The following is a 24,715-nucleotide window of genomic DNA, read 5'->3' on the forward strand; positions in this document are numbered from 1 at the left end:
ATAAAAGCGAGCGAAAAATTAAACTAGATGGTTCCTGCCACCTACTTTCTCTCCTTTTTTTCTAGCATTGGTCACTTCTCAGGCCATTGCTTCTGACCCTAGCCCGCTCCATGACTTCTGTGAGGCTCACATACACTCTCTAGGTATGGATGCACTCACTTTAAGGGCTTGTTTGGAAGCCCAGTGTTTAGTCCAAGACACTTGTAAATTATAGGCCTGTTAATTTTTCTGACGCAAGCAAGAATTAGCTATTTGGATGGCTACTATCGGGTTCATAAACCTAGGGTCCCTCATGGACCGGTTCCCAACAATGGCTCAGCCTAGCAGGCAACGTTGCAAACAACGCGCAACTCATGGGCCGGCCCAAGTACCTAAACGACAGGCCAGAAGGGCGATCCAATCACCGATCGGAAGGTCTGGCCGAGGAGGAATGGCGCCCATTTCTAACTCTAGCCCACCTCTCCGACCGGAGCACTCACTTCGGTCTCTAGCCTGCTTTCGGATGGCCTCTCCGCCTGGAAGGCCTGGCTAAAACACTGCTTCCGACTTCGACCTGCGTCTCCGACCAAGGATGCGCCAGACCCTTGCTCACTACTCTTCTCCAACCTATGACGAAGCCGGCAATATGCAGCACCCCCATTAGATTGAGGTGTTGTAGCTCTAGACCCCACTCATTGAGAAGCCCACGCAGGAACTAGTGTGTGGGGTATCCTAACCCACACTCATGGAAGGCGAGAAAGGAAACCACCTCGCTAGGGCAAGGTTGCGGGAACTCCACCCTCCCAGGAGCCCTCCAGTGCACCACCTCCTTCGGCGGCAGAAACCCCTTCACGGCGAAGGCCTTCAGCACCGACTCCCTCATAGTGGATGATCTCCAGTCCGACATCTTGCTCTAGGTTCGCAAAAGGATTTGTGAGTTTTTCCTCTCCCTTGCAGTCTCCCTTTTCTTTCCTAGGAACCATCGTGGCTCTCAAAGACGCTCTCGGCACGAAGGAAAATGAGAGGAGGCGGCAGATGGGGAATAGGCGAAGGAACGGGGTGAAAACCTTCTCCCTTCTCCTACTTAAGGAAAAGGGCGCAACAGTTGGGGAAGGCGCGCTGATCGGCAAAGTCAAAACGATGGAGCGAAAAAACCTCACCCTTTCCCATTTAATGCAGATGGGATACGATGGGACACGCCCTGACTGATGAGACACGCCCTGCCCGATGGAACGGCGCCTAATCAGATAGGACATGGCCTGGGTATGGCCCACCACTACCGCACACCGGGCACAAGAACCAAAGTGCCACCGCACACAGGCAGCTCTCCGCATCCCTAGGTGGGACTTGGAAAAACCCAAAATGGTATCTCCACCAGGAGAGACCATCGGGCTTCCTAAGTCGATCGAATGGCTCAGGAAAACACCGAGAGACAGGTAAGGAGCAAAGGGATGCCCCATGTTGGCCATGCTAACTCCGCCACGAACGACAATCATGGGTCCCGGACGGACATTTCCCATTGGAGCTCTTCAGACCCCGTCACTTGAGTCGTCAAGGTAACACTACCAACCCTAGCTATTTCTTAATATAATCATTCATACATTCATACAAGCATTCATTCCATACGCCCAAGCCCTCCAGACAATTTGGGCCCTAAATCGCCCGGGGGTCGGGAACTAAAGCATCGCACATGTGGCGAAATGCATCACAATGCTCCATGTTGTGTCACAAAGCGGTAGTTGCCTCATTCAACATGAGCAACGACCGACCGGGGTTCGAAGACTAGCCCACAAAGGGCTCGAGGCTGCCCCACATCAAACAGAGCTAGGGGAGAAATGTAGATGAGCCCCGTGCAGCCCTCGCCCAGTCTGCCCCAAAGCAGACAGGGTCATCTCAACCTTCTTGTTTGATCCTAAACCTCTCACCAAGCCCACAGAATCTCCATCGAGGGGGGGCCATTAGGCCACCCGGGTCGATCTCCGGAACGACCCAGACATCTATCGGGTTGCAGGTAAAGGAGCAGTGGAATGTCACAAGAGGGCTATGCCGAACCTGTCACAAACGATGGACCCGGATTCCACTCGATCATACCCATTAGCGAACTCACCAAGCACGTCACTCGAGCCCGAGCGATCAAGGCAAGTGACAAAGCTTGGCCTCTCCAGTTGTGAGAAACCGAGGACGGGGTAATGCACACAACTTAAACCGACCCCTACCAAAGCCCAACAGGACTCGGGGGCTCAAGACACCCAAAAAACCTAGGTATGCGACCCCAAACTCACTGCATCCCTAAGCTATGCCTCGACTACACGCCAAAATGCCTAGGACTGCGACCCCGAACTCGCCCCATCAAGATCAACGCGCTCCGCCTCGCCCGATCCCTAAACTAACTGACTAACTGCCTTGGCTGCGTGGGCTACACCAAGGCCAGGATCCACGACTCTAACTCGCCCAATCCCACGGTGCACACCAACGCCAGGACCCGTGAGCTCCGTCTCGTTCGATCCCTAAAACTAACTGCCTCGCCCGATCCCACGGCGCGCACCGACGCCAGGATCCACGAGCTCCACCTCTCTCAATCTCAAAACTAAACTGCCTTGGCTGCGCAACGATGCCTTGGTTAAACAACTCCATCTCGACTAAAAAACATGCACACACGCCCACTGGAAAACCCACCAGACGATTCTACCTGAATCGCCTGGGGTTCGGGGGCAACACCCGCGGGGGCGCTCGCGCGCACCCACTGCCAAAACAAAAACCTCCCTCGCTGGCAACACAAAAAAAACCCCAAACGGTTCTGGTTGAACCGCCCAGTGGCACGGGGACTACACCCGCGGGAGCGCTCGCGCGCACCCGCCATCAAGACAAAAATCCCCTAGACGATTCTACCCCAATTGCCCAAGGGCTCGGGGGCTCCTATTAGGTTCATAAACCTGGAGTCTCTCGCAGACCGGCTTACCAACAAAGGCTCGGCCCAGCAGGCAACGTTGCAAAAAACGCGCAACTCATGGGCCAGCCCAAGTACCTAAATGACAGGCCAGAAGGGCGATCAAATCACCGACCAGAAGGCCTGGCCGAGGAAGAACGACGCCCATTTCTGACTCTGGCCCACCTCTCCGACCGGAGCGCTTGCTTCGGTCTCCAGCACGCCTCCGAATGGGCTCTCCGACCGGAAGGCCTGGACAAAACACCGCTTCTGACTCCGACCCACGTCTCTGACCAGGGATGCGCTAGACCCCTGCTCACTATTCTTCTTCGACTGGCACGATCGGAGCCAACTGGAACCAACTGACCAGGGACGTTCGCTCGGTAAGGACAAGGAAACGAACGGAGAAAGTAAGGCAGGGCGCATGAGTCAAGCTGCAATACCAGGGACGTACCCTGTACACATGCAGAAACAGTACTATGTGACCTCCTAGGCATGATAGACCCCAAGCAGTGTTGTAGGCGCCGACATTTTCCCCTACAGTATTGTGGGCGCCATTAACTCCCATACGGTAAGGCTCCCCCCACATGCCTCTAGGTATCGACAGTGTTGTGGGCACCGGCATTTACCGTGCCAGGCGAACATGGTAAAACCCCTTGCATGCCTCCAGGTATCAACAATGTGGCAGGTGCCGACATCTGCCATACCCGAAGAAGACAACACAACCTTCCACGTGCATCTAACATCCAACAGTATTGTGGGCGCCTACCATCATCTTATACCTGCCCGCATAGGAAGCAAGACTTAGCAGCAAACATACTCCTTCCCTCTCACTTGTAAGGCCATCCCCTTCATCTATAAAAGGGGATGTGCTCTCTTCCAACAGGGAGATTCATTAGATCGATCAAGTTCACTACTACACAATAGTAGAACAACCAGGTTCAAACCACGAGCACACGCTCGAACACTTAGCTCATAGCGGAGTTCCCGTCGCTCTCGGCCCTTCCGACCGGAGTCCGACCAGACCTCTTGTACCCCCCATCTTTCTCTTTCTCGTTTGTAACCCCACTGCAAACTTCGAGCATCTGGGCTCAGGAATAAAGTCACCGACTGACTCAAATTGGACGTAGGGCACATTACCTGAACCAGTATAAACCATGTGTCATTGAGTGCTAGGCCACCTCCGATCACAATGTACGGCAAAACTATGAATATTTACATGTTGGTCACTTTCTGCACCGACAGCTAGTGTGCACACTAATTTTACATACGGATTGAGCCAAAACCGATGTAAAATAAAAATCACCTCCTCCGGCCCGGAAAACAAGCTATTCACCAAGTTCTCAATAAGGGTGACGTGTTTGTATTCCCCCAAGGGCTCATACACTTCCAATTCAACATGATCCATGACAAACCAGTTGTCGCAATCGTTGCACTAAGTAGCCAGAACCCTGGGGCTATTACTATTGCCAATGCAGTCTTTGGATCAAAACCACTGATCTCAGATGATGTCTTGGCCAAGGCTTTCCAGGTGCAAAAGGGAACAATTGATTGGCTCCAAGGTCAATTATGGGAGAACAACCACTACTAAGTAAATTGAGACTCACTTCATTGTACCAAGATACGTTTATATGCATTTTGCAAACTCCTGTGTGTAACGACGACATGCTACGGTCGAGATATAATACAATAAATGGGAAGTATTTGTAACCAATCACTGTTTTGTGTCTCTGCTACAAGCTATACCACCATGTCCTTTTTCGAATATTTAAACTGAATTACGTGCACTAGTAGAGAAATGACCTTTCATCTACTTCGATTTTGGGCTTTAGTCTCGATATTTTTTGCGTCCGGGAGTAGAGGGAGAATTAGTCCCGGTTGGAGCTACCAACCGGGACTAAAGGCTCTTGTCCTGGCAGGCTTTCGCAGCATGCCACCTTTAGTCCCGGTTGGAGCCTAAAACCGGAACTAAAGGTCAACCTTTTAGTCCCGGTTGATGTTACCAACCCGGACTAAAGGTCCTTCAACCTTTAGTCCCGGTTGGTAACACCAACCGGGACTAAAGGGTGACCTTTTAGTTCCGGTTGGTATCACCAACCTGGATTAAAGGCCTTTCACCCTTGACTAAAGGTACCCCATGGGTCAATTCAAAAGGAGAGTGTCCAGGACTCTGTCACATGTGGTGTACATCTGAGTTGGTAAGGAGTTTATGCGCGAGGAGAGAGGTCCTGAGTTCGAATCTCATACACCGCAAGAGAGGTCTCTCTAGTATTTTGTTTATTTTTCTCCTGTGGATGAACCTTTAGTCCCGGTTATGTGCCCGGGACTAAAGGTCCCAACCTTTACTCCCGGATTGCTAATCCCGGTTGGGAAACCGGGAGTAAAGCTAGTTCCCAACCGGGACTAGAAGTGAGTTCTCCACCAGTGGTGAGGATCCTACAAAATTTATTGAATATTGTTTTTATATGATATGTTGTTACACAAAAAATATTTTTGGACGGTAATTTGGAGACAAATATTGCATGGAGCCGTCCAAATTACTAAGCTAAACTGAACTATCAACCGGCAGCTAAGATTAAATTAATCAACCCAGTAGGCCTAGGAGCCACACGACCAGTGTGTTCCACTAGATGCATATAATAACGAAAGTCAAGTATCATAGGTGGTCACTAGATGCATATAATAACGCGCTCTTCCCGGCCGTTAGAAAGGGCTCGTCCAAGGCCATCTCCTAGGTCGCATAACTGCATCGGTATTGGTTGTTTCTTTTTATGTAATATCAAACAAGAGGTATTTTGCTAGGATGGTCCAGCTACGGCTGTGTTAGGTCAACCTCCTTCGACGCTCGATAGAAGCGCGTTGTATATTTGCTTAAACTCTTCTGCTTAATACAATGATACGCAAATCTTTTGCGTATTCGAGAAAAAAAATTCTAGACTATATAGAGCTCCTTTATCGCAGCAGATGGTCCATCTCTTCGTCTCTTCTACAACTATAAAAATTATGAAATAGATATCGTCTGCCATGCTACCTTCGCTTCAACCCCAAGTAAGCTACGCCCGGCCTTGTCTCATCCTTTTCCCCAGGACCGGTCCGCTCAGCTTTGTAAAAAAAAAGAAGGCAAAAGTCTCTTGGATGAAACAGAAACCTCGAAATCCTCGTGAACCCGGCCCCGTCCGATGCCCCGCCCTACCCCCGACACCGACGCTACCATGCCTCCTCCACACCCTGCACCGGTGCCTCCCAGTCCTCCCAGCTGACGCTGACAGCCTGACCCTGCCCCTTCATGCCGCTAACCTCCACCCTCCGCCATCCCGCATCCCACATCCTGCTGCTGCTGCTTCGCGTCGCCACCGGCGCAGGCCAGGTGCTAAGGTCTTCTTAGGTCCCTCACCAGGTCTTCACCAGTCCCTTCACCAGCGACGAGCACCCCACGTCGCCATCATGGTCCATGACTCCAGCGCTGTTGTCCCGCCCCGCCACTGCCCGCCTGCTAACACTGCTGCCATCGCACGCCCATAGCACGCCCATGCAGCCGCGCTCGCCGTCCAGCAGATGCAGCTCGCCATGTGTGTCCTAGTGATTTTTGACCGCTGTGTACCTATTTTTCTTTGTCTTTGGATATGCAGTGAAGGTGAATGGATTTGTTTGCAAGGACCCCATGGCCGTGAACGCAGATGACTTTTTCAAGGCAACAAACCTTGACAAGCCGGGACACAATGAAAAGCAAGGTCAGATCCAATGTCACTTTGATCAATGTCATGCAGTTGCCTAGACTCAACACCCTGGGCATCTCGTTGGCTTGCATTGACTACGCACCATTAGGTCAAAATCCACCACACACCCACCCACGTGCCACGGAGATTCTCACCGTGCTTGAGGGTACACTCTATGTTGGATTTGTCACCTCAAAAACAGACAACGGTAACAAGCTATTCGCCAAGTTTCTCAACAAGGGTGACGTGTTTGTATTCCCCAAGGGCTCATCCACTTCCAATTCAATCCGGTCCATGACAAGCCAGCAGCCGCGATCGCGGCACTAAGTAGCCAGAACCCTGGGGCTATTACTATTGCCAACGCAGTCTTTGGATCAAAGCCACCGAATGATGTCTTGGCCAAGGCCTTCCCGGTACAAAAGGGGACAATTGATTGGCTTCAGGCTCAGTTCTGGGAGAACAACCACAACTAAATAAATCGGACTCACCTTCATTGTACGATGATAGGTTTATATGCATTTTGCATACTCTTGTGTATTCAGTTACGACATGCTACAGACAACATATAATAGAATAAATGGAAAGTATTTGTAACTAATCATTATTTTTGTGTCTGCTGCAAGCTATACCACCATGTTCTTTTCAAATATTTGAATTGAAGTACGTGTGGATCCTACATAATTTATTGCCGTTACATAAACAGTATTTCTAAGCTAAACTAAACTATCAACCGGTAGATCAGCTAAGATTAAATTAATCAACCCAGTAGGCCATGGAGCCACACGTCCAGTGTGTTCCACTAGATGCATATAGTAACAGAATTCAAGTATCATACGTGGTCACATCCAATTCCAACAACGTAAAGACTAGTTAAATTCACTTTACAAATGCAACACAAAAGTTCACACACATCAGAAGTCTAACAGTCCAAACACGGTAGTTTAAGGCATTATGCCCAAACTGCATGAAGGAGACACCTTAATTAGTTAAATGAAATTAAAACATGTCACTAATGTAAGATTAGTGACAAGGGTAAACGGAACACGTCAATAATTAGTTGTCACTCATGGCCCAAAAGCAAATCCTTGTATTTCTTAGATCCATTCTTGTTTGTGTAAGCTCTCCTTGTAACTAATTGTTTTTAAGAATTCGACGACTGAAATGGATGAAACATGAACGATGTATATAGGACCATAGTAGGATTCTACTTTATTGTAATTTGTAATCAAAGATCACTACTACAGAAAAGATTTTGCAAGGCGGTGCCATTTTATTATCCGAGGCGGGCGGGCTAGGCGGCCACCTCCGTTAATCGGTGGCAGGGCCGCTGCCTGAGCGCCCGCCTCAGTTAAGGATTAACGGAGGCGGGCAGCATTGGGCGTCCGCCTCCGTTAATGCTAGATAAGGTGACCACCTCCGTTAACCCATTAACCGAGGCGGACAACTTAAGTCGATTGCTTCTGTTAATTGATTATTTTCGGAGGTGGGCGTCTTAAGATGTCTGCATCGGTTAATGATTGCAACAAAAAAAATTCATAACTTTTTATATAAACTCGGATGAAGACAAACTTTATTTCAAAATTGTAGCTCTCGACGTGGTCTACAACTTTGTAGTTGAAAACTTTTTAATTAAAACTGTTTATGGTCTCAAAATATTGTTGTAAGTGCACAGATTTTGAAATTTAAAATTATCAAACGATCTCGATGTTGACATGGTCTATATGGAAGTTATAGTTGCCAATATGATCTACAACTTTATTTTATTTGAAGTCATTTAGTGTCCAAAATATGTGTTCTAAGTTTGTAGATTTTGAAATTCAAAATTTAGAATTCCTAAATGATCTCGAATGTTCACATAGTTAATATCAAAGTTGCAGTGGACAACCTGAGCTACATGTTTGATGTCGACAAGTTTTTATTTTAAATCGTTTAAAGTATCAAATATTTGTTTTCGATTCACATATTTTGAGATTCAGTTTTTTGAATTTTTTGAACAATCTTGGATGGAGATACATCTTATACCAAAGTTGTGGTACATGATAAGATTTAAAACTTTGTAGTTCAAAGTTTTTTCATTTGAGTTCATTTCGTAGCCAAAATGTCCAATATAAGAGTACGAAATATTGATAAAAAACTATAACATATTATATATAGAGTTTCTTAGCGTGAGGTGCAGTGGTAGAGATGTGATGGTGTTGAGCGTAAGTCGTGGGTTTGACTATTCAAAGTTACAAGTATTTTTGGTTTTTTTCTTGTTTTATGGAGAGCATTAATGGAGGAGGGCATCTTAGACTGGCATGTAAAGATGTCAATGTCAGTTAATGGGTCGATTAACTGAGGTGGGCGAAGCAACTGCCTCCGTTTGTCTCCATTAACGGTGACCTTTGATTGGAGGCGGTTGCGATGCCTGCCTCCATTAATCAAATTCTCCTGCCTCCATTAAGCATTGTATAGCAGTGGATGTGTTTAGCCAAAATGCTCAATGATGAGATCCACATCAGTGTCGGAACGGAGGTGGGAATAGTCATGCATCATGTTATAAAGGAGCTGGAATAGAATGGAGTTCGCAACAACAGAAGACGGTATTCCATGGTTAATCCCAATAGAACGGACGCATGAGTTAGTAAGCCTTATACCAGTTCGTCCCTGCCTTTTGGTACCTACGGAAGCATTCCACTCAATTAATTCATGTACCTTACCTTCCGAAAAAATGGTGACCATGTAAGCATTGGAAACATGAATCTGCTATGACTCAAGTGGTCACGAATGACGACATGGAGATTGATAAATACACTACCCCAGATCTGGACATCACCGGTTCAAAAACCCCCTTCACTGTCGGATTTTAAACCGACACTGGCATACCGGCAGTGATGAGGGGTTGACATCACTGTCGGTTCTTAAAAACCGACATTGATCTGCAGGAAACAGTGTCGGTTTCTAGCTCCACCCGATAGTGTCTACTTGAACAACACTGCCGGTTTATAGTCCCAACCGACAGTGATGGTTGCTTCAAGAGTGTCGGTTCTTGGCTAAAGCCAACAGTGTTGAGCAAGCCTACACTGTCGGTTTATGGCTCAAGCCGGCAGTGTTGATCTAGACAACACTGTCGGTTGATGGCTCAAGCCGGCAGTGTTGAACAAGACAACATTGTCAGTTCATGGCTCAAGCCGGCAGTGTTTTGCAAGAGAACACTGTCGGTTTGTTGGTAACCAGTAGTGTTTTGCAAGACAACATTGTCGGTTCGTTGCTAACCGGCAGTGATGGCCCATTCGCATTTTATTGTTTTATAATTGATTTTAATTTATATTTTTTCGTGGAATCGGGTTTTGCTTTATATACGTTACGTAGACGACAGATCCATCAATATTAAACATTACAAATGTTATGAATATAATTCAAATGTTCTTATCCACATCTCGATCCCTCAAAATAAAAAAGAAATGTTCTTGGACTTCACACATGCTTCTCAGACTTCTTACAATAATCTGGCGAACCGCTCTGGGCCATACTGGTCCTTGTACCTCACGGATTGTGCAATGGAAAATACTCCATCTTTTTCTAATACCTCGGCTAAGATGAATTTCGCGAGCTCCGATTGCAGTGCGATGATCTCCATGTCTAACAGCCTTTGGTGGTTATATTTCTTGCGCTGTCGTTCAAAAAAGATGATATCCAAAGAGGAACATTAAATCATTTTGTTGAATTATTAACAGACATAATTGAAATGAGGATTATACACACCAACTTATCGGCTTCTTCCGATTTCCCACCGATGTAGTGAAGCATTGCCCACATTACATAAAACCCGCATTCATTGTTTCCTGCCGGCTGTGACAGGTACTTCCCCTCCATATCGACAACCTTGAATGGGACCGACGTCCCACCGATATGTCTTCTTTGGACACTGAGCAACATTAAAGGAAGAAACATTAGAAAGCGGTATGTGTGATTAGAAAATAATAGTTATATCGTGCGTATAGGGTACTAATTCAGCATGAGAAGTGCTCAAAAGTTAACAATTTGTCTCGAGAGAGTAGTTAATTATAATATCGTGCGTGTAGGGTACTTACATAGTCCACAGCGTCAACATTTGAACATCGAGAGAGCGTTTCTAGTATAGCTAAAACAAGCACTCCCACTCGACATTGAACTTCTCTTCTTCAGGATAATGGAAAACATGTGGCGAACGGATAATATCCTCAAAACCAAAGTCATCCGTCTCTGTTGCTTGAGCCATGTAATATTCATGCAACTAGCGCATATATGTTGTCAGATTTTTATACTCCTCATCAGAAACCAAAAGATTGCCCCTTTCATACTTCATTGCCGGTGTTGTCGTCCCTTGTACATCATAATAGATGGTCGCGGCCTCTTCCATGGTTAATCCTGGGTTGACTTCGATGTACTTCTGTATGTTGCTTAAATATTTATTGTGTATTTCTTCGTCTCTTGTTGTAGCATATTTATTATGTGTTTGCCTTTTGAATTCGGACTTCAACAAATACGAAGGCAGTGAGGCACAGAGATTGAAGAAACTAACACAATCTTCCTTCGAGATGTGTGCTGTAAATTTTTCTTTCATCAAGGTGGTAACGCTGCCACTGAATGGCCTTTTTGTTTTCTATTGGTCCACTTTGGGAGCATTAGCGACCGAATCCAAGGACCTTTTTTGCGACTGCGAGGATGTCCTTGATCTTATTTTGGGCTAAGGTGGAGGAGAAGGAGGAGGATGACGACGAGAATTTTATTTTCCCGACGCTGATGAAGATGGAGGAGGAGGGGGAGGAGGAGTCTCTTTTCTCAGGGCTGATGAAGATGGAGTCGGACGAGGAGGAATAGAAGGAGACCTCTGTCTTCTTGGGGGTGATGGCTCCAGATGAGGAGGGGAGTTATCTTTGCTGGGAGATGGTGAGTGATCATCATGGGTGGGCGAAGACTCGTAGTCGTCCTCATCATCAGAGGACAATTGATGGACAAGCTTAATGAAGCATTTGCGACAGGCCACTTGAGAGCCCTTGTTTTGACCAAGTTTTGGCCTGTCTTCCACTACGGGATACTCAATGGGTATCTTGTTAAACTTCTTATCAAGCATTCTATCAATGGTGACGTGAGCGTACCCCAGTGGAATTGGGCGGCCATTAATTGTCCCGTCTCCCATAGGCCAGGCCTAGCTGAGCGCCACCTTGTCCTTCGTCCATTCCTGACAGATGTACATCCTGACATTGATGGGTTCAGTGATGTCGTCCACCAGATGAGGCACATTCGCCTCTTCTTCATCGAGCGAAGTCAATCCACAGCTGCTGCGACCCCTAAACTGTGGGCTAAAGGCAGTAGGAGTAGGGTTTTGTGGTACTACTGACCCCTTAGACAGCAAAATTTGCTCGACTCGTGCTTCAACGGTCGCCTCAATCCATGCTTCCATTCTGTCTTCCATCTCTTTTAGTCTCCTCAAATACTCTGCCTCCTGTTCCGCTCTACCCCTCGAGCGGCTTCGGTAAGTGTTAGATTCTTAGGGGAATGCTAGTTTCCAAGGAACAACATCGGTGCCTCTAGTGCGACTAGGGTGCTCCTTGGTTCTGAGTGCTTGGGTGAGCTTGTCTTTCTCCCTATTAGAAGTGCGAGTCCCTTGCCTCACCTCCTCAGTTACCTAGGAGATCCTCTGAATAAGTTCGCTCATGGGTTGATTTGAGGAGCTAAAGCTCCCATCCTCGGCGTGCCGTACATTTCTCGCCATATAGTATAATACCGATCTAGGCTCCCAATCAGCGGTCTCAACCTCAACGCCTTCCTCAGCAAGGCAATCTATCTTTTGAAGTTTTGCTTCAAATTCTGGCATCTTTTTAGCGTAGCCACAAGAGCCGAGATGATGAGGATTCGTCGCTTTCTGTGAATTCTCCTTATTCATCCTACTTAGTTCTAAGTACTCCTCGGATAACCTATATTCTTTGAAATCCTGCCAGAAGTCCTTCTGATTGCTAAACTGTCCACCATCAAAATCTGGTTCTTTATTTTGGAGGACAAAATTCTTGTACAATGTCCCCTTGAAATTCTTGAAGCATGTCCCCATGATTTCTTTTACTTTTTTCCTTGACTAACTCCCTGTCATACTCGGCTAGGAAAGTGAAATACTCTAGGATCTTGACATCCCATATGTAATCCTTCTTGCTTTTGGGAACCCTCCACCGGTCATCATCTTTCCCAATCCACTTTCTATACTTAATCGGGATGAAGTCCCTAACAAGTAACCCAAGGATAATCTTGTATTTGGTCAAAGCTATAGGCGGTGAGAGTGGATCCCCCCGAATTCATCGAACTCAATAATGTGCCAGTGTGCATTACTACCAATAGGAATCTTTGACACGCCTCGCTTGGATCTGGCCTTCTTGCTACCCAAACCCTCTGGCTCCTCGACCGGCGGTGGCCCCTGCTAGAGACACCAAGTAAGCTATGACCCTCTTGGTCATTTTGACACAGATCGAGCAGGCCAGACGGGGTCCATGGCTACTCGTTCTCACCGACCTGATTGACACCGTCACCATTTGTCGAATCATGCGGCTCTCCCATCCTAGCAATATCAGCCGCTTCTTGTTGCCGATCTGTTCTTCGGTGATGGGGTAACAGGCGATGATTAGTCATGGCTATGACACGATCATGGTTAGTTTTGGCCGCGGACAACTACTAATAGCATATGTTCACATATATATAATATGTCCAATGCAAAGTCTAATAATAAGTCCACATACAACAAAGTCAAATAATAGCATATGTTCACCTAGAACAAATTCATTGTTTGATTGACCACATACAACAAAGTCCACCTACTGTTCTACGAAACTAAGCCTACATCAACTTCCAAATAAGAAAAGCGATGACCATAGCCATAAATAAAAGCATGACATCTTTCCAAGACCAAGGATCAATTCTCCTAATCTTCACATCTCCGGCGGGTGGCTTCTCTTTGATCTCCAGTGCCAGCGGATGGCCATGGTTTGCATTCATTAGACCATAGTAGAGTGGTTGCCCATGGTTTATAAGGTAGGCCGGATGACTATAGTAGGCCCTCAAAGCTTCAGCTTCTGTGTTGTATTTTTTGTGCAAATTACCAGGGTAGCGATTGACTTGAGCATAGCAATCTTCCCAGGTTCGATAAACTCTAGGCATGTGACCAACCTGCACTACATACCATGCCATGGTTGCCTATACATTTAAGTAAATTAGGCATGTCGTAAGTGGTAATGGTAACTCACTGAACAAGAGTTATTATTTAAGTTATATGGGCAAACTAAATCTATTTAATGGTCTTTATCCTTGACATGATAAAAAATTATCTCAATAATTGGATTGTTTATTATTCGGAGATCAATGTGGTTTAGTAATCATACTTGCTGCTACTGCTGAGCCAATTTTAAAAGTTGTTTTAACTTTTTTCTTGGAACAAACATCTATAGATGCCTTTTTTAAGCATGCTATACATACCATCAAAATCAATTGACACTCTACCTATAGCGATTATACATGTACACATTTGACAAGAATCCATCATTGCTTAAGCAAGAGCAGAAATTCTTATCTAACTCTTACACAAATGGAATACTCCCTGCTGTCATAAATAAGACGTCCATAGTCATTAACGTGTACCTTTGACTACTAGTTTCCATTGCTTGCAATAATTACAAAGTACAGAGATATCATAACATTATGCAACTACTATTCGAGACAGATATGCTCATATCATTGTCACATATTCAATCTAACTATGTCAAGGGGTGTTGATGATCAATGTTTAAATACTTAGACTGCACACGGCACAAAAGGTCACTTAGCTATGACTCGAGGGAATAACTTGTTGCGACAACATGCAAATAACACCAATGGTTCTTAAACAGTTTAGGGCCATGATTACTAGGTCCTCAACAAATCAGTAGGTAGCATAATCTCATTAGGGAAAAACTAACTGGTTTATGTAACAGCATGTACATACAAGGATAGCTAAACCAAGGAGTAAAAGCATGTAACTTAATCGAATAGGAACCGGTTGCTATTGGGAAGACAACAACAGTGGGGCATTTCATCAAACACTTAGCTGGCAGTGAGCCATGCACTCACCATGGGGGTGGGAAAGTAGCTGTCCGTGAGCTCCTGAAGGCCTTGGCGGTGCTCCGGCGTGGGGCACTGGAAGGCGTGGGGAGTGCTCTGGCGTGGGGCGGTGCACGAGCATCGGTATCGAAGAAGAGGAGCATGGGACTGGGAACGGTGGTGCGGGGGCAATGGACAGGTGCTCCGGCGTGGGGCGGTGCACGAGCGTCGGCGTCGAAGAAGAGGAGCGTAGGGCTGGGAACGGCGGCGCGGGGGGCGGTGGATGGGTGCTTCGGCGTGGGGCGGTGCACGGGCATCGGCGTCGAAGAAGAGGAGCGCGGGGCTGGGAACGGTTGGCGTGGGGTTGAAATTTAGATAATTTCAACCCGCGTCGGGCTTTTATACTAGACCTCATCATTGTCGGTTCTAATTATAAACCGACAGTGATAAGGGTACATCACTGCCGGCTATAAGTCTAAACCGACAGTGATATATAAATATCACTGCCGGGCCTTTCTTTAAACCGGCAGTGATTGTCATATAGCGGTTCTAGCATAAGTAAGTTATCTTTTCTACTTCTTTCGAATACCTCCTATTGGCTCAACGGTTAAGACCCCACAACTTAGCCCCCAATACCCATGTTCGAATCCCGGGCGCCTCAATTTTTTGATTTAATTTTATAATTTATTAAGTGATCTGAAGGTCAAAAAGAAAAAATAAATAAAACTTGGCACACATCCTATACTAGCGCAGCGGTTAAGTCTCTGAACTCTGCAGCCCGAGAACCAAGCTCCAACTCGAGGGCTGGCACAATTTTTTTTCATTTTTTACATATCACTGCCGGTTTTCAAAATAAACCGATAGTGATAACTAGGATCACTATCAGTTTCTTCTCATCACTGCCGATTTTTTGAAACCGACAGTGATGTTTATATATATTAAAAAAATTCTTTTATATACTGAATAAATAGAAGCATATGTATTCCTATGTCGAAATGGCTTGAAATTTTTTTGGCAAGCTTGTACACCCAAATTAAGATCTCACAAAGGATCTTAGGTTTTCTAATCATTTTTTATTTATTATATTTTCTGTGTGCTAAATGAGACAAAAGAGGGTGAATTTCATCTTGGTCCCTATAGATTTTTTCATCCACCTCCATAAAATTCTTATCCCTAGGGCACATTAGAGCCTATGTAAAAGTTTGGCACCATTCCAGATCTTTTCTTGGGTAGACTCAGTTCAACCTATAATTAATCGATGTTGTCGTACAGAAATTCAATTAAACCTTAAAAAGTAGCAAACCATCTCTGAAAAATCCCAAACTTGGTGTTTCCTTCACACGTGGCACATGCAAGCCAAAAAAAGTTTGAGACCAATACGACACTAGAATGTGTGTGAACCACAGAAACCTTGATAACCTATATGTATAGTCATGGTTCGATGAAAAAGCAAATGTACCTCTGTAAAACATGTATACTTCGCCTATGTCGAAATGGCTTGATATTTTTTTGGCAAGCATGTACACCCAAATTAAGACCCCACACAGGATCTTAGGTGTTTCTAATTTTTTTTATTTATTATATTTTTCTCTATGCCAAATGAGACAAAAGAGGGTGAATTTCATCTTGGACCCAATAGATTTTTTTCATCCACCTCCACAAAATTCTTATCCCTAGGGCACATTAGAGCCTATGTAAAAGTTTGGCACCATTCCTGATCTTTTCGTGGGTAGACTCAGTTAAACCTATAATTAATAGGTGTCGTCGCGTGGAAATTCAATTAAACCTAAGAAAGTAGCAAACCATCTCCGAAAAATCCCAAACTTGGTGTTTCCTTCACACGTGGCACGTGCAAGCCTGAGAATAATTTTGAGACCAATACGACACCGGAATGCCTATGAACCACATAAACCTTGATAACCTATATGTATAGTCCTGGTTCGATGAAAAGACAAATGTATCTCTGTGAAGCATGTATACTCCGCCTATGTTGAAATGCCTTGAAATTTTTTTAGCAAGCATGTACACCCAAATTAAGACCCCACACAGGATCTTAGGTTTTTCTGATCATTTTTTTTATTTATTATATTTTTCTCTGTGCCAAATGAGACAAAAGAGGGTGAATTTCATCTTGGACCCAATAGATTTTTTCATCCACCTCCACAAAATTCTTATTCCTAGGGCACATTAGAGCTTGTGTAAAAGTTTGGCACCATTCTGGATCTTTTCATGGGTAGACTCAGTTCAACCTATAATTAATAGGTGTCGTCGCGCGGAAATTCAATTAAACCTCAGAAAGTAGCAAACCATCTCCGAAAAATCCCAAACTTGGTGTTTCCTTCACAGGTGGCACGTACAAGCCTAAGAATAATTTTGAGACCAATACGACATCGGAATGCCTATGAACTATAGAAACCTTGATAACCTATGTATATAGTCCTGGTTCGATGAAAAGGCAAATGTACCTTTGTGAAGCATGTATACTCTGCCTATGTCGAAATGCCTTGAAAATTTTTTGGTAAGCATGTACACCCAAATTAAGACCCTACACAGGATCTTAGGTTTTTCTGATCATTTTTTTTATTTATTATATTTTCTCTGTACCAAATGAGACAAAAGAGGGTGAATTTCATCTTGGACCCAATAGATTTTTTCATCCACCTCCACAAAATTCTTATTCCCAGGGCACATTAGAGCTTGTGTAAAAGTTTGGCACTATTTTGGATCTTTTCGTGGGTAGACTCAGTTCAACCTATAATTAATAGGTATCGTCGCGCAGAAATTCAATTAAACCTCAGAAAGTAGCAAACCATCTCCGAAAAATCCCAAACTTGGTGTTTCCTTCACACGTGGCACATGCAAGCCTGAGAATAATTTTGAGACCAATACAACACCGGAATGTATATTTCTAGTTGCCCAACAAATGTTACACGAATTACATGCATGATAATAATTAAACACATAAAGCCGTACATATTAAAATTAGAACCCAATTAAACTACGACCTTAAAAACCTAGCTAAATAAACATTAATTACTATCAGAATCACCGCCGGGATCGATCGGGCCACGCACACTAACATGCCTCTATAGCCATATATGGTAATTGATGTCACGGATTATGTATCCGCTTGTATCGATGAAGTCCAATGCCAGTATGAGTGCACTCTCTCGTGCCTCACAATACCGAAAGAATGGTCAACCATAGATGTAACCTACTAAACGACCACTGCCCCTGTTAGTAATCCTTATACAGTACTGGCGTCCTTCTATAGTGAGTTGGCCGAGGTTTCCATTGCAGAAGTCCCAATCGTACCCGAGTTGCTCCGTAGCTTGGTCTCGAACGTTCCATAAGCCACATGCAGCATAGGTACGGTCCTGTAGCGCAATCTGCATGTGGAGAAAAAGAAAAAAAATTAGAGAATATTATTACAATAATAAACAACAAATAACCATGACTCAGGTATAAGTGACCATTTTACCACATCCGCATAGTTTTAGCTCGCAAACCATTCGCTTGCTTGCGGGACGGGGATATCACCAGCATTCAAAGCAAGTGCCTTGAAGTGCGAGAAATCAGGCACATCACAGCAAATACATCGAAGTGCCTCTAAATAGATGCGCACGACACTTAATTGGGCACTTATCACGTCTAGGCTTTGTATTCTCGTTCCGTGGATATGGTTCCGATGATTTAAGCCACTCACAGGGATGAAAAAATTGAGTTCACACGTCCATAGCCAACCACTTGCATTAGATGACATGTTCTCGACGATATCCGAGATAAAGAACCAGTTAAGTGCTGTTCGCAGCTAATCTATTAGGGATATAGTCTGCGACATATATGCATGCAACAATGATATTAAACTAATTACACTTATTTGTTAACATAAAAAAACAAAAGATGTTGAAAAATATTTCATACAATAGCTGGAACAGGGAACCGTGGAATGGCCACATTAGGAGCGAATGGCTCATCGCCAGGGTTGAAACCTGGTTCTTGTGGTGGGGAGGTCCGTTGTTCATACCACCTAATCGATAAAATGCAAAAAAAAATATGAACATAAAATATATGCACAAAAAAATTCTTCCAAGTAAAATGTGGCAGCATAATTAAATATAGATGGAATGCAAGGAATAAGAATATATATAAATGTAGAATGCAAAGAAAAAATGAATATAAATATAGATCAAATGAATATAGATAGAATATTGGAGAAGACAACATATCAATACCATTGAAAAATACAGGAGCCATGACCAAATCACGTAGAGAGAGAGTGGATGTCTTGAGAAGTGAGAGTGAAACGTGAGAAATAAGACTAAGAGAGTTCATGGGTGGGTGGGATCGATGAATGTGACCGGCAGTTTGTTTTATATAGGGGGCATGGACATCACTGCCAGTTTTTAAATAGAACCAACAGTGAAGGTTGCCTCATGTGTGCACCATTTTGGTGGACTATGATGCATAACGATATATGTGGTTTGTTGTGAGAGGAAAAAACATTGTATCATGGCTGATAAGGCCTGGCTGAAACCAACATGCATGGACAGACTAGCTCCTGGCCGAGGGCCATTTTATAGGGGCCAGCAGTCGTGGTACATTTTTATTTTTGAACTAAAGTTGTCGGGGTAGGTGGAAGCAGTGTTCCAACTATTGTGGTCATGGGAGTACTGTTGGCATGTGAGGAGCATCTACACATCACTGTTGGTTTTAGTTTAAAAACCAACAGTGAATTGGGCCTTCTGTGTTAGTTTGAGCAACTGACTGTGATAGAAGCTATCACTGCCGGTTTTAAAACCAAAACTGGCAGTGAAGTGCCTGCCACCATCACAGCCTTTTAGTAAAAAAAGGTTTGGAGCCTGCCATCGCAGTGCTATCACTGCTGGTTTTAAAACCAAAACCGACAGTGAAGGGCCCTGCCGCCATTGCAGCCTTTTAGTAAAAAAATATTAAAAAAATCATAGTCTCGTAGCCTTTTTATAAAAAATATAAAAAAAATTATGAGCCTAGAATTCGATCCTAGGTCTCGGGTTTCTTAGTTTGGAGCCTTAACCACTACGCTAGAATAGGGATTACGTTAGAATTAGTTGTTCTTTTTCTTTTATCCTGTCATAATGCACTACTAAATAATAAATGCAAAATCAAAAAAGTTTTGCCCGCCTAGGATTCGAGCGCGGGTCTCAGAGTATAGAGTGTGCGGCCTTAACCGCTGAGCTAGGATAGGGAGTTCGCTTAGTTTGCTTTCCTTTATTTATTTATTAATAGAAATAATGCAGTTAGTTTATATTCTAAAATAATACAAATATTTGTCTTGATTATTTAATTCTATGATAATTAATTAATGGTCTATAATTATCAAATAATAGTGTTTGTGAACATCATCTTAATATTTGATTATATAGTCAATAATTAAATTGTAGAGATGCGCACAAAATATAAATTAAATATTCAGTGCGAATTATTGATACAATGTCTGTATAATGATTACATTGTTAACAATAATCTAACTATCTTTAGGTGCATCAACAATGAGGCCTCATTGTGATCAATTCATACATAAGTAGGTTCGTCACCCTCTTGAAGGATAGGTAGCGGTATGTTCGCCCCGAATGGAGGCATTTCCTGATAGCCCCTGTAGTCTTCTTCGTCCGTCACTCCATCGACACCGACAATCTTCCTTTTCCCTTCTAGGACTATTTTTAGCCTTCCTTTTGTCTTGTTGTCCCTTGTATAGAAGACTTACATAACATCTCTTGCAAGGACGAAGGGGTCGTCTCTGTATGTGGTCTTAGTGAGATCAATGGTAGTGAACCATTCGCTGTTAGTGTTGTTTTCCTCGAGCCAGACCCACTAGCAGCGTAACGGACCGTAGGTTAGCTCCCATATCTCCTCTATGAAACCATAGTATGTCGCCTGCACATTGTCGTTTTCGTCGTGAGCATCAAAACGAATACCACAATTTTGGTATGTGCTCTTTCCATCTTGCTTTTTTGTGTAAAATATGAATCCATTGATCTCATACTCTTGGTACTTAAGATATGTACTCGAAGGTCCCTTGGCTAAGGCATCTAGTTGATTACCCAACTTTATTCCAAGCAAGCGACGTCGCAACCAGCTGACAAATTCCTCCTTATGTTTTTATCTAGCCAAGCCTGTGACCTGCTCGGATACAGAGTTTGCAGCGATTGCCTGTGCTCATCAATGTATGGCATCACACCCTTGGCTTGCTGTAGAATAGCGAAATGTGCCTGTCTGAAAGAAATAGGGTCATCTACTATAACAGATTTCTCCCTGATCGTTCCTTTGCCACGTAGTCTTCCCTCATGATAAGATTTTGGAACTCCGATCCTTTTGATGTCCAGATAATATGTGCAAAACTCAATGACCTCCTCCATTGACCATCCTTCAACCATGCCCCCTTCTAGCCTAAATCTGTTCCTAACATACCTCCTGAAAACTTTCATCAATCTTTCGAAAGGGAACATCTGATGTAGGTACATTGGCCCAAGGGCTCTAATTTGGTCAACAAGATGAATGAGCAAATACAATGAGATAACAAAGTAAGTCGGCGGGAAATGCATCTCAAGCCTAACAAGAATTTCGACTATGTCCTGCTATAGCTGCTCTAGCGTGGACACATCAATGACCTTTTTTGAGATCGCGTTGAAGAACGAGCAAAGCTTTATGATTGGGGCGCGGACCTTTCGGGGGAGGATACCACGCAGGGCAACAGGGAGTAGCTAAGTCATAATGACATGACAGTCATGGGCCTTCATAGGGCCATAGTTGAACTTGAGTTCTCTCATGTTCACTAGCCTCTTTGGGTTCGCACAGTAGCCCGTCGGGACTTTGAGTTCATTGAAGAAAGAAATAAGCGTACGCTTTTCTTCCTTCTTCAATGTCCATGACGCAACCGGAAGTTTGAACTAGCCAGTCTCTAGCTCCACAAGATGTAGCTCCTTCCTGATTCCCAAGTGTTGCATGTCCAGGCGTGTGGCTAGTGAAATCTTTGATGTCCCCCGGTGTCCATCAAGGTGTTAAGACAGTGGTGTACACCACTGTCTTGATCCCATGAACATCATTAAAAACTGGCCAGTCTCTAGCTCCACAGGATAAAGTAGAATCCTATTATGGTCCTATATACATCGTTCATGTTTCATCCATTTCAGTCGTGGCAGGCTATCGGTGGTGAAATATCGACACAAATCCAATGTGATCTCTTTGGAATGTGTATTCTTTCTTTCTTTGGTGTTTTTGGGTGGAAGGGTCATGCTTATTATCCTTTAAAATTAGTTCTAAAATATTAGGAAGTAAACCATAAAATGGGGTTATTCCTAGTAATTACGAACATTTGTCTAAATTAACACAGGTCAATGAGTCCTTTTGGACGGCGTGATTTGTTAATTGTTATCAGGTAAGATACTTGTTTTGTAATGGTGATTATGACATTCCCAGTAATCACGTTAGCTGATGGTGGACTGTGATAGTTGCGTAAAGAACAATATTGGATCAAATGGTCGATCCATGCGTTTGTGCTTACATAAGGATAGAAAGAGTCAGCTCCTCTTGTTTCCAATGTTTACTTGGTCACCATTTTATCGGGAGCTAACATACATAAATTAATCGAGTGGAATGCGCGCTTCCGTACCAAGGTGGGGACGAACTGGTAAAGGGTAGCCACCGCGCGATCGGAGCCGACTAGAACCAACCGACTGGGGACACCCGCTCGGTAAGGACCAAGAAACGGATGGAGAAAGTAAGGCAGGGCGCACGAGTCAAGCCGCAATACCAGGGATCATACCCTATACACCTGTAGAAATAGTACTCTGCGACCTCCCAGGCACGATAGAACCCAAGCAGTGTTATAGGCGCCGACATTTTCCCCTACAATATTGTGGGCGCCATTAACTCCCATACGGTAAGGCTCCCCCCACATGCCTCTAGGCATCGACAGTGTTGTGGGCACCGGCATTTACCGTGCTAGGCGAACATGGTAAAACCCCTTGCATGCCTCCAGGTATCAATAGTGTGGCAGGCACCGATGTCTGCCATGCCCGAAGAAGACAATACAACCTCTCACGTGCATCTGACATCCAACAGTATTGTGGGCGCCTACCATCACCTTGTACCTACTGGCGTGGGAAGCAAGACTTAGCAGCAAACGTACTCCTTCCCTCTCACTTGTAAGGCCATCCCCTTCATCTATAAAAGGGGATGCGCTCCCTTCCAACAGGGAGATTCATTAGATCGATCAAGTTCACTACTACGCAACAGCAGAACCACCAGGCTCAAATCACGAGCACACGCTCGAACACTTAGCTCATAGCGGAGTTCCCGTCGCTCTCGGCCCTTCCGACCGGAGTCCGACCGGACCTCTTGCACCCTCCATCTTTCTCTTTCTCAATTGTAACCCCACTGTAAACTTCGAGCACCTGGGCTCAAGAATAAAGTCACCGACCGACTCAAACTGGACGTAAGGCACGTTGCCTGAACCAATATAAACCCTGTGTCATTGAGTGCTAGGCCACCTCCGATCACAACGTACGGTAAAACTACAAATATTTACATGTTAGTCACTTTCTGCACCGACAGCTAGTGTGCACACTAATTTTACATACGGATTGAGCCAAAACTGATGTAAAATAAAAATCACCTCCTACGGCCCGGAAAACACGCTATTCGCCAAGGTTCTCAATAATGGTGACGTGTTTGTATTCCCCCAAGGGCTCATACACTTCCAATTCAACCCGATCCATGACAAACCAGCAGTCGCAATCGCTGCACTAAGCAGCCAGAACCCTGGGGCTATTACTATTGCCAATGCAGTCTTTGGATCAAAACCACCGATCTCAGATGATGTCTTGGCCAAGGCTTTCCAGGTGCAAAAGGGAACAATTGATTGGCTCCAAGGTCAATTATGGGAGAACAACCACTACTAAGTAAATTGAGACTCACTTCATTGTACCAAGATACGTTTATATGCATTTTGCATACTCCTGTGTGTAACGACGACATGCTACGGTCGAGATATAATACAATAAATGGGAAGTATTTGGAACCAATCACTGTTTTGTGTCTCTGCTGCAAGCTATACCACCATGTCCTTTTTCGAATATTTAAACTGAATTACGTGAGGATCCTACAAAATTTATTGAATATTGTTTTTTTATGATATGTTGTTACACAAAAAATATTTTTGGACGGTAATTTGGAGACAATTATTGCATGGAGCCTTCAAAATTACTAAGCTAAACTGAACTATCAACCGGCAGCTAAGATTAAATTAATAAACCCAGTAGGCCTAGGAGCCACACGACCAGTGTGTTCCACTAGATGCATATAATAACGAAAGTCAAGTATCATAGGTGGTCACTAGATGCATATAATAACACGCTCTTCCCGGCCGTTGGAAAGGGCTCGTCCAAGGCCATCTCCTAGGTCGCATCGCTGCATCGGCATTGGTTGTTTCCTTTTATGTAATATCGAAACAAGAGGTATTTTGCTAGGATGGTCCAGCTACGGCTGTGTTAGGTCAACCTCCTTCGGCGCTCGATAGAAGCGCGTTGTATATTTGCTTAAACTCTTCTACTTAATACAATGATACGCAAATCTTTTGTGTATTCGACAAAAAAAATCTAGACTATATAGAGCTCCTTTATCGCAGCAGATGGTCCATCTCTTCGTCTCTTCTACAACTATAAAAATTATGAAACAGATATCGTCTGCCATGCTACCTTCGCTTCAACCCCAAGTAAGCTACGCCCGGCCTTGTCTCATCCTTTTCCCCAGGACCGGTCCGCTCAGCTTTGTAAAAAAAAGAAGGCAAAAGTCTCTTGGGTAAAACAGAAACCTCGAAATCCTCGTGAACCCGGCCCCGTCCGATGCCACGCCCTACCACCGACACCGACGCCGCCATGTCTCCTCCACACCCTGCACCGGTGCCTCCCAGTCCTCCCAGCTGACGCTGACGACCTGCCCCTGCCCCTTCATGCTGCTAACCTCCACCCTCCGC

General features: G+C 44.6%; 1 pseudogene; it reads left to right on the plus strand.

The window, feature by feature from the left end:
- The first annotated feature begins 27 nt into the window (after nt 1-27).
- LOC136502242 (germin-like protein 12-2) lies at nt 28-23,642 on the plus strand (annotated as a pseudogene).
- Nucleotides 23,643-24,715: the final 1,073 nt, after the last annotated feature.

This window comes from Miscanthus floridulus, chromosome 13 (assembly GCF_019320115.1).
Source record: "Miscanthus floridulus cultivar M001 chromosome 13, ASM1932011v1, whole genome shotgun sequence".
Lineage (NCBI taxonomy): Eukaryota > Viridiplantae > Streptophyta > Magnoliopsida > Poales > Poaceae > Miscanthus > Miscanthus floridulus.